This window comes from Procambarus clarkii, chromosome 74 (assembly GCF_040958095.1).
Source record: "Procambarus clarkii isolate CNS0578487 chromosome 74, FALCON_Pclarkii_2.0, whole genome shotgun sequence".
In the NCBI taxonomy this organism is placed as follows: Eukaryota; Metazoa; Arthropoda; class Malacostraca; order Decapoda; family Cambaridae; genus Procambarus; species Procambarus clarkii.
The window spans coordinates 4,294,641-4,313,182 of record NC_091223.1 but is presented as its reverse complement, the minus strand read 5'-3'; positions in this window follow the sequence as shown (position 1 = coordinate 4,313,182).

Genomic DNA, 18,542 nt, shown 5'->3' with positions numbered 1-18,542 from the left:
GACGAGGTCCCTTTACTGCTGGTCTCCTCCTTCGTTACTTCTCGTTACTTGATACTTTTAATAACCTATAATATTCCCTTTATGTCCATTCATCCACTTGTAAACCTCTATCATGTCTCCCCTAACTCTTCGCCTTTCCAGTGCATGCAATTTAAGCTTTGTTAATCTTTCTTCATATGAAAGATTTCTAATTTGGGGAATTAACTTAGTCATCCTACGCTGGACACATTCAAGTGAATTTATATCCATTCTATAATACGGCGACCAAAACTGAACTGCATAATCTAAAGGGGGCCAGAGCAAGATATAGCTGAAGAACCACACCAGGTGTCTTGCTACTAACGCTTCGATTAATAAATCCCAGTGTCCTATTTGCCTTATTACGAACATTCATGCATTGATCCTTTTGTTTTAAATTCTTACTAATCATAACTCCCAGATCCCTTTCGCAATCGATTGCGAAAGGGATCTTTCACCGATTGCTTTGAAATTTTGACAACATTCCATTTGAACACGCACGTGTTTTTGTATTCATACTATATAGATGCAACACCTGTGACAGGCAAGAACATGTCTTTTTTTTTAAACAGCACCATCAGTTGCACGTAATAACACACACTATACTACATAAATTAAGATACCATTTCAATGTTTCCGATTGCATTGATAAATAGAATTTTCATTGATTTCGATTTATTTTCATTTAGATTTAATTATTTTGTGACATTTCGTTGAAATTGAGCTGCGTTTTAAAATGAACGGAATTTAACAAATTTACAAATAAATAATGGAATTTAACAAAATGAACGGAATTTACCATACCGTTAATTTTGTTAGTATAAGTATAGATGCCATATCTATCACAGGTAAAATTATTCTTAAAAAAAACAGCACCATCGGTTGCATGTAAGAGCAACACACACGCTATATTAAATATGTTACGATTCCATTTCCATGTTTCAGATTGCAATGACAAATTGAATTTTCATAGATTTCCATTAATTTAAATTTTGAATGAATTATTGTTTGACATTGCGTTGGAATTGAGCTGTGTTGTTTACCATACCGTTCATTTCGTGAGTGTAGTTTTATTTTTTATTTTTCATTGTTTTTCATTTATTTTTTTAACCAATTTTCTTATATTTCACTGATGGGAACATCAGATCATTTGATGTTCCCAATTTTCTGATGGAAAATCAGATCATTAGGGAATACATCAAACGCAGGAGTGGGGAATGGTGGGGAGGATGAGGGAAAAGGAGTGGGGGATTCGGAGCCGGTCGGCCGAGCGGATAGCACGCTGGACTTGTGGTCCTGGGTTCGATCCCGGGTGCCGGCGAGAAACAATGGGCAGAGTTTCTTTAACCCTATGCCCCTGTTACCTAGCAGTAAAATAGGTACCTGGGTGTTAGTCAGCTGTCACGGGCTGCTTCCTGGGGTTGGAGGCCTGATCGGCCGCGGACCTCTGCATTAACCCACTTGGCCACGATAGGACTCCTAGTTATGCCCACCCTCCTTACTCCAGCCGCACCACAATTCCACAACAATAGTTTACCATGCCTACAAATTTACTTTTATTTATTTTTCCTCAAAAGTATTAGTGGTTGGCGGAAAACATTTAGTTATCTGATCCTTAAATACATATTTTGTTTTTTTCTCCTAACAGGTAATACTGCTTCTAGTCTCTGCTCGACTACCAAGGACGATAACAAACACAACTGCTGCCCATTGAAAATGGTAAGGAGTTATTTTACTGTCTTTACCCAGTCATGATGAGGGCATTAATGATGGTTGTCTTTACCCAGTCATGGTGAGGGCATTAATGATGGTGTTGTCTTTACCCAGTCATGATGAGAGCATTAATGATGGTTGTCTTTACCCAGTCATGATCAGGGCATTAATGATGGTGTTGTCTTTACCCAGTCATGATGAGGGCATTAATGATGGTGTTGTCTTTACCCAGTCATGATGAGGGCATTAATGATGGTTGTCTTTACCCAGTCATGATGAGGGCATTACTGATGGTTGTCTTTACCCAGCCATGGTGAGGGCATTAATAATGGTGTTGTCTTTACCCAGTCATGATGAGGGCATTAATGATGGTGTTGTCTTTACCCAGTCATGATGAGGGCATTAATGATGGTGTTGTCTTTACCCAGTCATGATGAGGGCATTAATGATGGTTGTCTTTACCCAGTCATAGTGAGGGCATTAATGATGGTGTTGTCTTTACCCAGTCATGATGAGAGCATTAATGATGGTTGTCTTTACCCAGTCATGGTGAGGGCATTAATGATGGTGTTGTCTTTACCCAGTCATGATGAGGGCATTAATGATGGTTGTCTTTACCCAGTCATGGTGAGGGCATTAATGATGGTGTTGTCTTTACCCAGTCATGGTGAGGGCATTAATGATGGTGTTGTCTTTACCCAGTCATGATGAGGGCATTAATGATGGTGTTGTCTTTACCCAGTCAATGTGTTAATGATGGTGTTGTCACTATCTAGTGAAGGTGAGGGCATTAATAACGGGTGTTCTCAGTAAACTGTGGCTGTTCGGAATAACCATGAGCTAGGTGTGAGAGTTTGTAGTTGAGAATTTGTGGAATAAATTATAATTGGTATAAGGAATTTTAGCTCGGAAAATTTCTAAGAACTTTCTTTATTCTTTAACCTTTATTCCTGTCGTGATATTCAACTTGGTCGCCTGAGGAAGGACTTGCTTAGCTAACACACCAGTGTAGTAAACAGCTCATTCCTCACTTTGGGACCATGTATGAACAATTGACTAGGCGCGAGCAAACGCCGAGACCCCAATGAAAATTGAAATCCCCCTCACTAGGCCGCCGACCTTCGCCAATCGCCGAAGCGAATCTAACGAGTAGGTCACGGGCTCTCACAACAATAATTTATTGTTGTGTGGTGCCGTATATTTGATCCAAAGCTCAGAAAATTAGTCTCAATATTAGTCGAGTGTGAAGAACATTTGCATAACAATAATAATGTGTGGGGGTGTAACGAAAAGACAGTGTTAACCATAACAACTTAGTTTATTCAATAAAGTACTAACTACTACAACAAAACAAAAAGAAATGTCAATGACGTTACTCGAAATCCTTCCTGTGACACTATCAATGACAGCTAGACACCAGCCCCTCGGACTGCATAATGAACTAACTCGAACATAAGCGTGACCACAGGAATCAATCAAGAAACAAGAACTAACAGATCTATAATCACAATTACAACAAATGACACAGTAGGTTCTGAAATACGTCTCCAGTAACCTCCTAACTGTTCTACCCCTCAGTGCAGTCTACTCCTGCAACAGCGGTTGCAATGCAATCAAATCAGTAGTCTTTCAATGACAACAATAACTAATGGGTTCACTGGCAACTCCAGCACCCTTCCACAAATTAATCCTTACGTTAACACTCCGTCCCACGGACGATCAACAATCAATGACAATTGATTTACGTTAATAACACAATAACATTTACGTTAATAACAAGGTAACATTTACGTTAAATTAACAACTCTAACAACTGTCACTAGTAACGCGGAAATCAAACAACACTCTACCCGTCGAGCATTCAGTGAGAAAATCCCATTAATCCCTGTACTTCCAGACAGCTGATTAATCTCTCTACAAGTTACGTTAATTTACGTTAATCGGTTACTAATCACTTAGCGATGGTAAACTCTGATTTACAATGTCCAAAGTGCTAAGAGAACGGTAATCACTCGTGATTACCTTTAGAGTAATTAATTACTATCCTCAAGATCAATAATTAAACAATTAAAATACGCAACCTTTCACACTGGCTCAGCAATTTACATTAAGGTATGAATTCCGTCTAAGCCTTCCATACTCAGACCAATTCAGGCGACTAATAACAGGAATTAGCACCACGTTTACGTTATTCTAAAATGACGCTACTCCTCCCACGAGTCAATCAAGTGCCGGTACTTCCGGGCAGATAACGACGTTACGTTAATGGAACAATGTAGCCTTCGTGTGAGTCGATCAAACAAGGAACGAGATTAATTACTTTGACTTCCTGAAACACGTCAATTACCCGGCCCACTGACCGTTAATTACGACAGACAATACTCTAATTCTTATCTGGCTGATAGCTAGGCTCCTCGAGACTACCGTAGCTGCTTACAGGAAAGTAAATTAACCCAAACGCATTCTACGTTACTCAAATTGTCAAAGAACAAATTCTCTTAAAGCAATGGGCGTTCCCTTGGTTACGTTATATTAATTGCCTCGCAATCACCTCACTGAATACTGGACTTCGATGTCCTACCAGATAACCAGGAGAATATATGTGTACCCAAGTACTCGTCTACAGCCGAGTTCCCCCACGACAATGACAAATCACACTAACAAATCACAGTGATTTACGTTACAATCCGGTTGCAATGACAATACTGCAGAATCTAGTAAAATAACCTACAGGACATGAACCCTCTAGAACCCTGCCCCACAATGGTTTTACTGAACTGCAATCACATACGGTGATTGCTCAACACTAGCAACAATCACCATCAAATAACAACCCCCTTTGCAATAACACACACGGCTAGTACTCTAATTTCCAAATATTAGGATACTGCACACACTTACTTACTTACTGCTGCAAATGACCCCTATAACATAGGTCAATATATTGCAATCACCACACAGTAACTAACACAATAACACTGGGCACCGTGACACTATGATTATATATATATATAATTACCGCTGACACATGTAGCCTACAGCTATCAAACGTTATTGGGAACACTAAGGAGAATCTCACACTCCTTAAATCACATGGGTGAGTGATTTATCGGTCACGCATGCCGATAAACACTCGAGAGTTACGTTACTCGACAGAGCGGGGGCGGTCTCTCTAGACAGCCTCGTCACTCACCAAAATTACGTTAATTAATACTGCAACCACAATATATATTTATATAAATCACACTTGTCATGGCCCTGGGAACACTACAAGAAATTTAAGCCACACTGTGGCACACTCCACAATAATCATTGCCAGGAATCACTGGCGTTACACATACCTGAGCGCTCAGTGTTGGAATTCCACACCTGCAAGACCACACATGGAAATGATATCACTCCGTCCCACGGACGATCAAAATGATTACCACAATGGAATAATATAATTATTACTTGGACATCCTCTCAGTCCTTGGCTAATCTATGTATACTCTGTTCCCCGTGTGTACCCACACACACACACACACACTGTACGTCTGTGTACACCAGACTTAAGTCCCTCTGGACTGACAAGATGACAACACAGGTGATTAATCTCCTCGCCCACAATTCACTCCACCTGAACAGGTGCTGCGTGACAATGTGATGGAACACTTGACCTCGAATTCAAGCTTTAGAGACTACTAATCACCGAAATACACACATAGGTACTTACTCATTCACACTGCCGGCTTTACACACCATTCCCATACATCAGGCACCCCGCTATAGGTGGCTGGCTCGTCCCAGGTGGCGTAGGCGGCGGTATTTATTCGAAAAGATTGGCGCACACTCGAACCCCTCCCACTCAACACGGCTGAGTTCGCACCCTCGACTCCCCGGTGAAGTGAAGCGTTCATACCCAGGTGACACGCACAACGATAGTGTCTCACACAAACACGGGAAATTGCCTTAACACTGACACAAATTTCCCTGTTCCCATCGACTGCTACAGAGCACTAGCAAGTCTAATCAACACTGGTATGGGATCTACGAGTCTGTTGCTGCTCGTATGCACATTCCCACACGATCCCAGATCACTGTACCTCTTCCCCTGCATACAATAATGTCTTAAACCCCTCCAAGCGACGACTTCGGCCGGATTCTGTGACGACCGATGTCGTAGGTGAAGCAGGAAGCATCAGCAGTTGTAGTCCAGCCACCACGACGCCCTATACATCAATTTGGCCGAATTGAGTACAGGAACGTCTTGACAAGGTGGCGGCTGAGTTCAGAATGACGCTACACAACTGCTATCCCCGCGTCCTTCTCGAAATAACCAATGAGAGGAAGGCATACAGCGGCCTACCCCTCTCATCCAATCAGTGACGGTGTAGCATAGCCCCTGCGGCAGCTCCAAGATGGCTGACCAACATGGCGGCTCAAGATGTTTCTAAGATGGCGGCTGGTTTCCATGACAACCACTCAAGTGGGCAGCCAGCGCGGGGCCCCACACCCACGCCGGCGGCCTAGCCGTTCGCGCGCAAAGTTGTCTGGCTCCATGCCATACAATGAGATGATGCTATCAGCTCTAGCACTGTCCACAGACATGCCACTCCGGCCAGGGTAACATTTATGGACTGCTGATGACTGGGGCTCTCACATGAGCCCAAACACTTGATGTTTCGGTTGGAGGTTACCAAACTTAAGTCCGCCCACTTAACAAGTGCACTTAACAAGTGTACTGGCTCTCACAGGCATAAGAGCACTATTGTAAGTGAGCTGGTGAACCACCCCCTCACACTAGGTGTGTTAACCGGGAGTAGGTGGATGAGCCCAAAAAAGAAAACTCCCTTAAAAAACAGCCGGAGTCTCATTGCGTTATAATTCTCTTACTGCTATCTGACCTCAAATCAAATCAAATCAAATCAAAATGTTTATTTAGGTAAGGTACGTACATAAAAGGGATTTTACAAAGAGTGATAGATTTATAGTTAGGGCTAGTAAATACAATGCCTAAAGCCACTATTACGCAAAGCGTTTCGGGCATAAAAAACTTAAATGACTAATGCTTAATACTAATTGAGCATAAAGAGTAAAATGAAAACATGGAATGAAAACATAGCTGAAAAAGCAGCACAAATACAAATCTGTCGACAAACAGCGCTCTTGAAAAAAAACAGACATTGGATGACATTAGAGGGGTAAGGTAGGTTACAGGGAATTTATTAGGTATAGCTTCGTTTTTATCTTAAACTGGTTAAGAGAGGTACAGTCTTTAACATGGTTGGGAAGGTCATTCCACAATCTGGGTCCCTTGATTTGTAGAGCATTTCTAGTTTGATTAAGTCGTACTCTAGGAATATCAAAACTGTATTTCTGGTGTTGTGGTCATGGGTTCTGTTACAACCTTCAATGAAGCTTTTGAGGTCAGGACTGACATTACAGTTCAGCGTTTTATATATGTATAATACACATAAGAGAATGTGCAGTGACTTAATATCTAACATATTCAGAGATTTGAGTAGGGGTACCGAGTGATGTCTGGGGACAGAGTGGGATATTGTCCTAATAGCAGCTTTGTGTTGAGTAATTAGAGGACGTAAATGATTTTGGGTAGTAGAACCCCAAGCACAAATACCATAGTTACGATATGGATAGACGAGGGAGTAATAGAGAGTCACCAGGGCAGGGCGGGGTACATAATATCTGATCTTAGAAAGAATGCCAACAGTTTTTGAAACTTTTTTTGATATTTTTAGAATGTGGCCCTGGAAATTCAGCTTGTGGTCAATGAGAATGCCAAGGAATTTGCCATCTAATTTGTTTCAAATTCGGGTATTGTTTATTTTGAGATTTATTTGATTAGAGGTCTTATTGTCAAACAGAATATAGAAAGTTTTGTCAATGTTAAGGGTGAGTTTGTTGGCAGTTAGCCAAAGATGGACTTTATTTAGCTCAGTATTTACTGTGGCATTAAGAGCAAGGGGGTCAGGACTGGAGTAAATGAAGGTTGTGTCGTCAGCAAATAGAATTGGTTTCCGCCAGGACCTCACACACACTACTAGAGGTGAGGAGGGGAGGTAGAGAAGAACCCTGACACAGCCAGGTACCCGGTCTAGAATGCAATAAAGCATTTATTTGTAAATGCAATACCAATATCTATTTACACATCAACGTAACTATGCCCTATTTTCCACAGGATTACCACACAAGCCAGAGGAGTGTTCAGTCTGTCTTATCAGTTTTGATGATGATGTACGGCCTCGCTCACTGCCGTGTGGGCACACATTCTGCTCCCAGTGTGTTAACAAAGCTATTAAGAATGGTCAGTTGGCGTGTCCCATTTGCCGCACCCAGCACAGTGCCTCGGCTGCTTCTCGGTTCCCTATAAATTATGGTATGGAGGCCTTTGTTAGGAAACTAAAACAAGACCAGCTAATGGCAATGGGAACTCAAACTGAAGTCGCCAGGAAGAAGTTGCGTTCTGTTGTGAAGGAGCAGAAGAGCAGCATCAGAAGCGTCATTATTGAGTGTGTGGAGGTACTGTCCCAACTGGGTGAATACCGGGGACAGCTGAATGACTGGAAGACTCGACACCTTCAACTCCAGGAGAGACTGGTAGAGCAGAACAAGGCCGTAATGAAGCTCTTAGAACAGGAGGATGACTGCGTGGTGGCTATGACATCACGGGGAGAGGAAGAGAAGACTCGGCTGCAGGCCATGTTGGTGAACCTTGACACAGTCAACGCTATAGACAACGCCGACACAATCATAGACGCAGCTGAGAAGTGCAATGTGGAGGTACAACATTGGTCCCAGAAGTGTCAGGCGCTCTGAAGGTCACATAGTTCTCACTCAACTGAGTATAGTTTTGTCTGTGTATAAACACTTGATGCAGAGAACCACCAAGATCAAACTACACATTATAATACGAGAACAATTTGCTCCAACAAGTGAAATATTTTCTTATAATGAAATCTACTTTCATCTTGGAGTTTCTGTACACTGTGGTGAGTATTCAGTGTTCTCAACCTTCAGTATTAATGTTTGAGTTCGTAATGACAGGTGCAGAAGACCATCAGGAAGGCCCTGGATATTATGATGACCACAGCGGCAGGTACCACAGCAGGTCCCGTTCACCTGGGAGACTCAGCCAACAACATCATGAGTAAAGTTCAAGATATCACTGGAGAGATCATGAAGCAAATAACTGCAAGTTTATCATTTTTTTGCATTCCTCTTTCCTTTTCATAGGGTAGATTGACAGCATTGGATAGTGACATTCCGTTCAGTTATATTGCTTTCCAGTTGACCATTTAACAGGTTAAGTCATCATATGGTTCCTTGCATTATAGGCCAGCCATAAAATCACTTTCATATTATTCTCACAGTCAATATAACTGAAACTTTCAGTGAACGAAGTTTCCTTCACTGGAGAAATTTTCCAGAATACTCTTATTTACCGTTATCATTTTTTTCCGTTATACACCGAACACAGTGCCTTCCATCAGTTACAATGTTCCGAGGAATGTTATACACTGACCACAAGGCCTTCCACCAGTTACAAAGTTCCGAGGAATGTTATACACTGACCACAAGGCCTTCCACCAGTTACAATGTTCCGAGGAATGTTATACACTGACCACAAGGCCTTCCACCAGTTACAAAGTTCCGAGGAATGTTATACACTGACCACAAGGCCTTCCACCAGTTACAATATTCCGAGGAATGTTATACACTGACCACAAAACCTTCCACCAGTTACAATATTCTGAGGAATGTTATACACTGATCACAAGGCCTTCCACCAGTTACAATATTATGAGGAATGTTTGAAATTAAGGGGTCCAGTTCCGGAATGGTTGGGCGCATTTCTCATCACCTAATGTCTCTGTTCATACATCAGTACAGCAGTAAGTAGGTACTCAGGAGTTAGTCAGCTTGTTATGGAGTTGAATCCTGAGTGTCAGTGATTCGACCTTGGTGAGGGGTGGGTGTGGGACCTACACCCAAGCTGCCTGTCCTCAACACAATGAATTAATAATAATAATATTATTATTATTATTTATTATTATTATTATTATTATTATTATTATTATTATTATTATTATTATTATTATTATTATTATTATTATTATTATATGTCTAGATCTATTAACTTCCTCCTGGAGGTATTTTGAAGTTCCTCACTCACCCTGTTGATAGTCTTTTTTCTCGTTCCCATGTTTCGCTGAACATGATAGTGATGATGGGATTTCCAATCTTTTTGGCGCATACGATGCATCAAATGTATTCACTAGTTCTGGCCTAGTGAGTGTAGAAGCAAATTAAACTCTTGACATTGTTCTGAAGGGGGCCGAGGGGATCGGGGCCAGTTCCTGTGTTCTGTACACTATTATTTCATACGTTGCTACTTTGACCTGGTGCCTGCTTGTCGCTGGAGACGTATAGGGTTAGTTCTGCCACACTGAGTTGAGTGAAGGACTATGCCCTATCCTCCTCCCACTATCTTCATCACCTGCCCTAGTCGTTTCTAATTTATTTTGGTCTGCGTTTCTTAATTTCTTTAGTTTTTACTCTCTCGGTTCTATCTTTTTTTTTCTCTTCACTGTGAGGTAACCATCCAGACGATTTAATTATGTGTACGTTTGAGCATTTTCTCTCTATGCCCCAGACTTAAGATGGTTATGCTTACCAATTTTGCTTCAGGCTTACCTTCCCTCCCTATCTGGGAAATGCTCACATCGTCCTCTTTGCCTATTAGCTTTTATATCATTTCCCTAATATTTTGCTGATCTAATTTACCATCTGGTTTACTAAAGTTTCTTATGAGATTATTTTTCACCCCTTTCTCCAACGCTTCTTGGTCTGTCTCCAGAGCTTTTGAGATCCCCCTCACCTACATCTTCTTGATTCTCCAGGTTTGCTGTCGGTATCATGTTTACAAACTCGTTTTGTAATATTTGTTGATCCTGTAAATCCTTCATCAGAAAAATCAGAGCAACTTCGGATCGTAATTTTTGTCCGTTTTATTCACATACCTTTCTACCTCTTTATACTCCTCCAATGTTACAGCATTTTACTCCATGGAAGTGCTGTGTTTATTCTATTTACCATTTGCTCTGATGCAGGAAATGATGCAGGTTGCATGCATCACAAAGGTGTCTAGGATCTTGAGACAATTACTGTGGTACATCAGCTGCCAACCATCATATAATGGACTGACAATGTCCACACCTGATAATTGGGCTGACAAAGTCCAAAACTGATTATAGGGCAGATAATGTTCATGGCTCATAATTGTGGGATATTTGGGTTTGATTCTGATTAATTAATAATTAAAGTAGTAAATTAAATTACGAAGGACCACCCGCTTTTAAAGTAAAGAGGGAAACTGAGAATTTCAGATCATTAGATAAAATTCTAGAGAAAACCAGTGACTATGGATATGACTAGAAAGTATGATCATAAGAATAATTAATGGGCTGTATTATTAAAACCAAACCTCAAACACCTACATTGGGGGGTTATTACTGGAGGTCAGTACGTCCAGGAATCAGTGTGGTTCGTTCACTAATTCTATTAATAATAATCTAATCCTATAATTAATGTAGAATATAATATTATTCATACAAAGAAGAACATGAATATGAGTATAATAATGAATTACAGTAAATCACACATTATGTTGAAAACATTCTGAATGTATCAAATTGCAATGTTATGAATAAAAGAAATAAGCCTTAGCTGGTAATAGATTCCTTTAGATAACCCTGGCAGTCCTCTTAATCTCCAAGTCTGGTACACCGACGTCTGACACGGTTAACATGGAGAAGACAGCATGAGGAATTCGTCTCTCGAGCTGCAAAATAAATAACTACCAGTAGCAATTGATTTAACTACTCAATACATATTCAAGATTATTGATATCTACAGAGAAATTTCTAATCACCTGTTATTAGGTGTTGTCATGCCGCGTGACGCGCAATCACCCCGCTATTATTAAACCTGTAAATGATGCATCAAATAAAAGGTACTTAGCTGTGGGCACTGTGTAAGTATTAAGATTGCCGTAATTTCGCATCCCAGGCTCCGGTGAACCTATCCTGGATTGATGCGTTTCAAGTTGGCTGATCACGTGTCGTCAGGAACCAAGTCTAGGGGTCCCTTATTTAACACCAGCACTAGTTGAAGATATTATCTGCAAGGTCGTTCACGCCTCACAGTGGCGGCTTTCATCTGTAGATAGACACACGTGTCCTATTTACTGGACAATGGCGTCTTTTGTGAGTACGGTAAGCGTGGTTTTGCCTCCTTCTGGCTTTGCACGTGTCCGCTTCCCGACACCGTCACCGACTGAGCATGGCGTCGCGTCCCTCCCCCCACGCCGAGTCGACGTTCATTACACAAATTATTGGCATGAACATTAATATTTCTCGCATTCGCGCATGAAACTCTAAAGACTGGACGGGTTTATTATTTAGAGGAACGAAATATTATTATTTAACTATTTAAGAATAGTAAAGATACAAGGGAGAGGAATTAATGTCTCCCCATAGCATTCATTGATGACGTTAACACTATCGCGAGGTAGACGGTATAATTCTAACGCTCTATTCGGCTTTTAGTTAGAGAACAATTCGTCTGCAATCAGTTGTCATACAGAATGCCTTAATTATGGAGAATCGTATTTAATTCTCACACAAATTGTATATAATGTGTTTTACTGTAAAGAAATCTGACGCAATACTAGCGTTAGATGACGTGAGAATTCTAGCCTAATGCACAGATGAATTATTAGTACAGGAGAATTCTACGAGTTGTTAATTTTACTTACTACAATATTAATATGATTAGTAATAAGTAATGAGAATACAACAATGTTGTATTCGATGTTGGAAATATCCAACATAACTCCGGGGGGGGATTCCCAGGGTCGCAGTGTACTGTGTTGTACTGACCTATCCCGAAGTAAAATTAAGATTAATACATTAGTATGTTAGTATGTTAGTACACACATAACGAACGTCCCGGATTTATCAAGGACTTACAAGAACTTGAGTCTTGCTATTTACATGTCGAATGAAACATGTTGTTTGTAGCCTACACAATATTTATAGAATTTAACTCTCCCAATTTAAACTAACAGAATCTACGGTGATGCGATATCCTGGGTCATAGTGACGTGTAAGGTTTCGTTACGTGATATCACATCGTAGTTTCATCACGGTTGTCTCAGTGGGAAGTGAAAGAAATTACTCTTGTTCAGAGTTGTAATAGGCTTGCAGTTTCCCTTAGTGGAAACATGCATGAAATATTGAAACATTAAATGATTAAGTTATCGGTAATCAGGAACGCTCTAAAGCTCACAATAAACTCAACAACTAGGGTCGCAGTGACATGTAATGGTGTATTACGTAGCTGCTGAATCGTAGGTAAACTCAGAATAAGTTCCTAAGAACTGATAACACTATTGTATGATTATACAGTAAAGTATTATTAGTCATTTAAGATCAAGGAGACTATGACACTACAGTAAGGTCACCGTCTAGGGTCGCTGTGACTTGTAACTATTGAGTTACTAGACAATAACATCACGCAGCATCACGATCACCTCAAATTCAAATGAGGAAATTGAATTTAATGTGCACTGCCGTGCAGTAGTCATGCTGACTGATGGTACAAATAATTTGCTAACTAGCTAAATAATAGAAAGTAGAGAACTGAAAAGTTTATTCATTAAAATCAAGGAAAATTCTGAGTCGACAGTGAGATTGGTAGCCTAGTCATTCTGACTTATGAGCTAATTAAATGGCAGCTCATAGGCTTGACACTGTAAACTTGTTAATACGAAATCACCTTTACATGAAATTGAGTTTATTAAATCAGTCTCTATAAGTATAGTCAACTGTAATTAATGGTGAGTACAGATTAGGCTAGTACTCAGTTGACACTACTAAAGTCCCTAAGCCTACCTAAATAAATGGTTTGAATTTCTAACCTACCTAAGTAAGGGACTAAGCTAAACGTGAGCAAAAATGTACACAAATTAACATGGTGAGCAGTATTGAGCTCATTAACAGGTCGAGTTATATTAAACTCTTGAACATGGTGAGCTACAGTGAGCTCGTCAGCAGTGCTGACAGGGTGAGTTACAGTGAACTCGTCAACAGTGTTGACAGGGTGAGCTACAGTGAGCTCGTTAGCAGTGCTAACAGGGTGAGTTGCAGTGAACTCGTCAACAGTGTTGACAGGGTGAGCTACATTGAGCTCGTTAGCTAGTGCTAACAGGGTGAGTTGCAGTGAACTCGTCAACAGTGTTGACAGGGTGAGCTGCAGTGAGCTCGTCAGCAGTGCTGACAGGGTGAGCTACAGTGAGCTCGTTAGCAGTGCTAACAGGGTGAGTTCAGTGAACTCGTCAACAGTGTTGACAGGGTGAGCTGCAGTGAGCTCGTCAGCAGTGCTGACAGGGTGAGCTACAGTGAGCTCGTTAGCTAGTGCTAACAGGGTGAGTTGCAGTGAACTCGTCAACAGTGTTGACAGGGTGAGCTACAGTGAGCTCGTTAGCTAGTGCTAACAGGGTGAGTTGCAGTGAACTCGTCAACAGTGTTGACAGGGTGAGCTGCAGTGAGCTCGTCAGCAGTGCTGACAGGTTGAGCTGCATTGAGCTCGTTAACAGTTAACAGGGTGAGTTCAGTGAACTCGTCAACAGTGTTGACAGGGTGAGATACAGTGATCTCGTCAGCAGTGCTGACAGGGTGAGCTACATGGAGCTCGTTAACAGTTAACAGGGTGAGTTCAGTGAACTCGAATTAACGAGGTGGAGCTTTGTCATTCAGTTATCATGGCGAGCAATATTAAGCTCGTGCGCATGGTGAACGAGTACTCATATTATTACGTTAATTCTAAGGTGAGCTATGTTAAGCTCATGAAGCATGTTAATTAACAATGCTAATGTTTAACGGTAATGCATTAAACATATTAGTTCTCTGAAAATTCACTTACCTATTAGTAAGTGTGCAAGTTTGTTCGTGTTGCGCTCCTACACTAAATAAGCAGAAACGAAAGAAAAACAACTCAAACAATTAATGCAAGTATTTATCACTAACTCTTAGTGCAGAAAACATGGTATTAAGAAGGTTTTCTTGGCAAACCTTTAAGCGCAAGGATAGTGGACCAGTGGTCCTAGTGAATTTATAATTAAATTCAGGAAATGCCAGTGGCATTGAGTGCTAGATTCTCTAGCCTAACATGATTAATTCCTAGGGAGTACTAGTTTCTCTAGCCTAACATTACAATTTAACTAGGAAGACTGAGTGTGGTCAATTACTACTTGTCGAGAATAATTCTAGCTCTGCAGTGAATTCAATAGTTTGGTCGTTGTGACTTGTACTTGTTTGAGTACAGACCATTGGTTTTCACTGAGAGCTATGAAACATCTCAGCGAGTATCAATTGCATTACATTCAATCTGAGTTTATTACTCAGCTGTGTTTCTCCTTTTAGCTTGCTGCTGGAGAATTGATTTTCTGCTGACTAATTTATTATTGGCAGGCTTAGGCTTGTTCACATTCAGAACTTTACCAGTAAGTAAGTAGCCTCCTGCAGATTGGAGCATATTCATTCCCAATCGTTTAACATGTCCAGTTATGAACTGGTAATAGTAGTCGGCTCCTACTAGTACATCTACATTATTAAGGCGGTCAGACATTAATTTGTTGTCAGCCAATTTAATTTCACGTTCCTGCAGGAAGTGGGCTGTGTACCCCAGACCCTTAATATTTAAGTCTAAAGGTATTTGATCTACAACAATGGCTTGGACAGCCTTGGCTTGACTACCTAGTCGTACAAGCGGTTGAACTACTGTGTATTCATGGGTTCCTCGATTTATCATGGACCCTGACAAGTTTAATTTTACCTGTCCTATTGGTTGTAAATTAAGTGCCTCTGCTGCCCTTTGAGTAATGAAAGTTCTCTGGGAACCTTGATCAAATAATCCACGTATGGTGATCTTGGTTCTTCTGTTCTTCACTTGAAGTTGGGCAGTAGGCAAAGCAGCATCCACTTGAGATGCTTGGGAAGTTACGCTGTACACATCTCGCACCTTGCAGCACTGTACTGGTGTAGATTCTCTACGTCCTATTCTAGGATTGACATAATTAGTCCTAACTAATTTGCACAGTGCAGCATGATGCTTGCCCCTTCTACACCTATTGCAGGTGTTCAGTGGGGTGTCACAGCTGTTAACATTATGTGGTTTGAGACACCTAGTACATTTGTGTAAATGTTTGAGTCGTCTGACTCTTGTGTCTCTATTAGGATAATTAGTACATTTGTACAGAGAATGTTTTTGATTGCAAAACAAGCACATTCCCCATCCTGCAGATCGTTTAGGTGTTACCGGTTTAGGTAAAACAGTATTAGCAGGTTGTGATGGTTTTGCTGCTTGCATTTGCTTGTTATTTATTCTCTTGTGAGTACTTGGTGTACTCTGGGGAACCATTAACAGGCTCTTGGGAGTGCTCTTTGGACTATTAGGTCTCTTAGGAGCACCTGTGGGACTCTTAGGCCTCACTGATGAATCAGTATTTGACTGATTGTTGTTACATTGAGTATTAGCACCTTGGTTACCTAGTGACAGTGTCACTTTAGGAGTTTCCGGCAAGGAAACTGATGTAGGTACAGTTTTGGTGCATTCAGATTTAGCATTAATTGCTTGGTCTGCTGTATGATTGCTCATATTACGCAAACCTGTAAATATATCCTGCATTGACAGGGTATTACCATTCTGGCATACATATAATTTATTAAGTGTGTCACCAGACAATTTTCTTTGGATGATAATTTTAGTCATCCACTCAGTAGTTGGGTGATCCACCTCTTTACTGAAAGAATTTATCAGAGTCTCAAGCTGAAAACTAAAAGCTTGTAAAGAGTTAACTGATTGTTCTGGTGAAGATAAATTTAATAATTGGTGCACAAGGTTTATAATAGTCTTCTCATTGTCAGCACTTACTTTAGAAGGCTGTTGTGAGCAATTGTGACCATTACTTGTGTTGCTTAAGGCTTCTTGTTTAGCCTCAGCTTTGATTACAGCTTCGGCTGCTGCTGCAGCATTAGCTTTATCATTTTCTGGTTCAGATTCACTGATCATTCCAGCTTCACTTGTTTCATCTGCAGCTTCACTTGTTTCTCTGGGTTCTGGTGATAAGCTAGTTAATTCAGTAGCATTATGTATCGAACTTATAGAATCCAAGGAACATTGAGAAGTGTGGTCTGAAATTTGATCAGACTCTGTAAACAAATCATCACATGAAGCTGTATTAGATGAAAGGTTAGAAAATGAAGGTTGATCTCCAGTTGTTGATCCTGTATAGTGATCAGCATTGATTAGAGGATTCTCCTCGTCTTGATTTAGCTCAAGTATTTCATCTGAGCTGAGTGTTAGCTTGGATACAGGTCTATTAATGATCTGATCCACCCACTCGGGAATATCTTGCTTCGCAAGCACCTCCTTATATCGGTCTAAACTGGTTTGAACAGAATGTTCATAGTTATCGAGATCAGATTCTGTTAGACGTAAGTGGTCTGAGACAGTATGACCGGCTTGGAGTAAATTCCTGTGGGTCTCGATTACAGTCTTGATGTAGTCATATTTTTGGCTGGCGATCCTTATGGAACTTGCTAGTCTGTAGACGTAATCTGGGTCAGTTTCTACACAGTTGTCACATTTGATAAACTGTTTTTCTAGCTGGAGTTGAAGAGCTATCAAGAATCTTGCATTCCTTTCTAAAGGATTCATTCTTGCGGTAAATTGAGCCTAATAGGGCTTATGTAGCTAGTGGTATAGCTATAGTCTGCTCCTTGATGCAGAGCAGGTATAAGTATTGACAGCCTGATAGGGCTTATGTAGCTAGTGGTATAGCTATAGTCTGCTCCTTGATGCAGAGCAGGTATAAGTATTGACAGCCTGATAGGGCTTATGTAGCTAGTGGTATAGCTATAGTCTGCTCCTTGATGTAGAGCAGGTATAAGCATTGACAGCCTAATATTTCTTGAGGCTGGTTGCAATTTACCTCATTTAGAGGTTAGCTACCTACCTAATAATAAGCAACTAAGATTTGAGTGGTACCTTGGTCTCACTACAGGTGTTCCTCAGCTTAGCTCTTCTAAATCAGCTTCGGATGGGTAGTGGACTTACAGTAACACTCAAAGACATACATAGAAATATGCAATAAAATAATTACACAATAAATGGTTAATCCCACCCTTGATAGGGTCAGCACAAAAGAATAATATATGTGTCACTGACTAGCTCAAGCCTAGTCGTGAGAATTTCTACTTGAGAAACTACAACTATATTTAGTCTGTGCTTGTGCCAGATTCAACACAATCACAGCCTAAATTGCTACCTACTAAAGGTTGGCAAAGATTATATTATGGTGCAGTAATGTGCAAATAATTGTGCTGTGGTTTTGTTTTTTTTGTATTTTATATAATATACACTTGTGTAATTATGTGTATAAGAAATTAAATGAACACAAAAGAATTAATTGTGTTTGGCAAGTATTCTACTGCCGTAAATATTATCTAACTCCTAAATGCACTCCTAATTGTGGAATAAAATGTTATCAGGGTTAGTAATGATTAACTAATATGAGATCAGTAATTTATATTAGTATACTGGATCCCTAAATGTTAATGATCCACTGACTTGAGTGAATCAGTAATTATAACATGGATTCAGGCTATAATGGACAGTCTGCTGACAGCCATATAATGAAACATTGGTATAGCCTAAATGGTTAACACTTAATTGGTGTTAGTGAT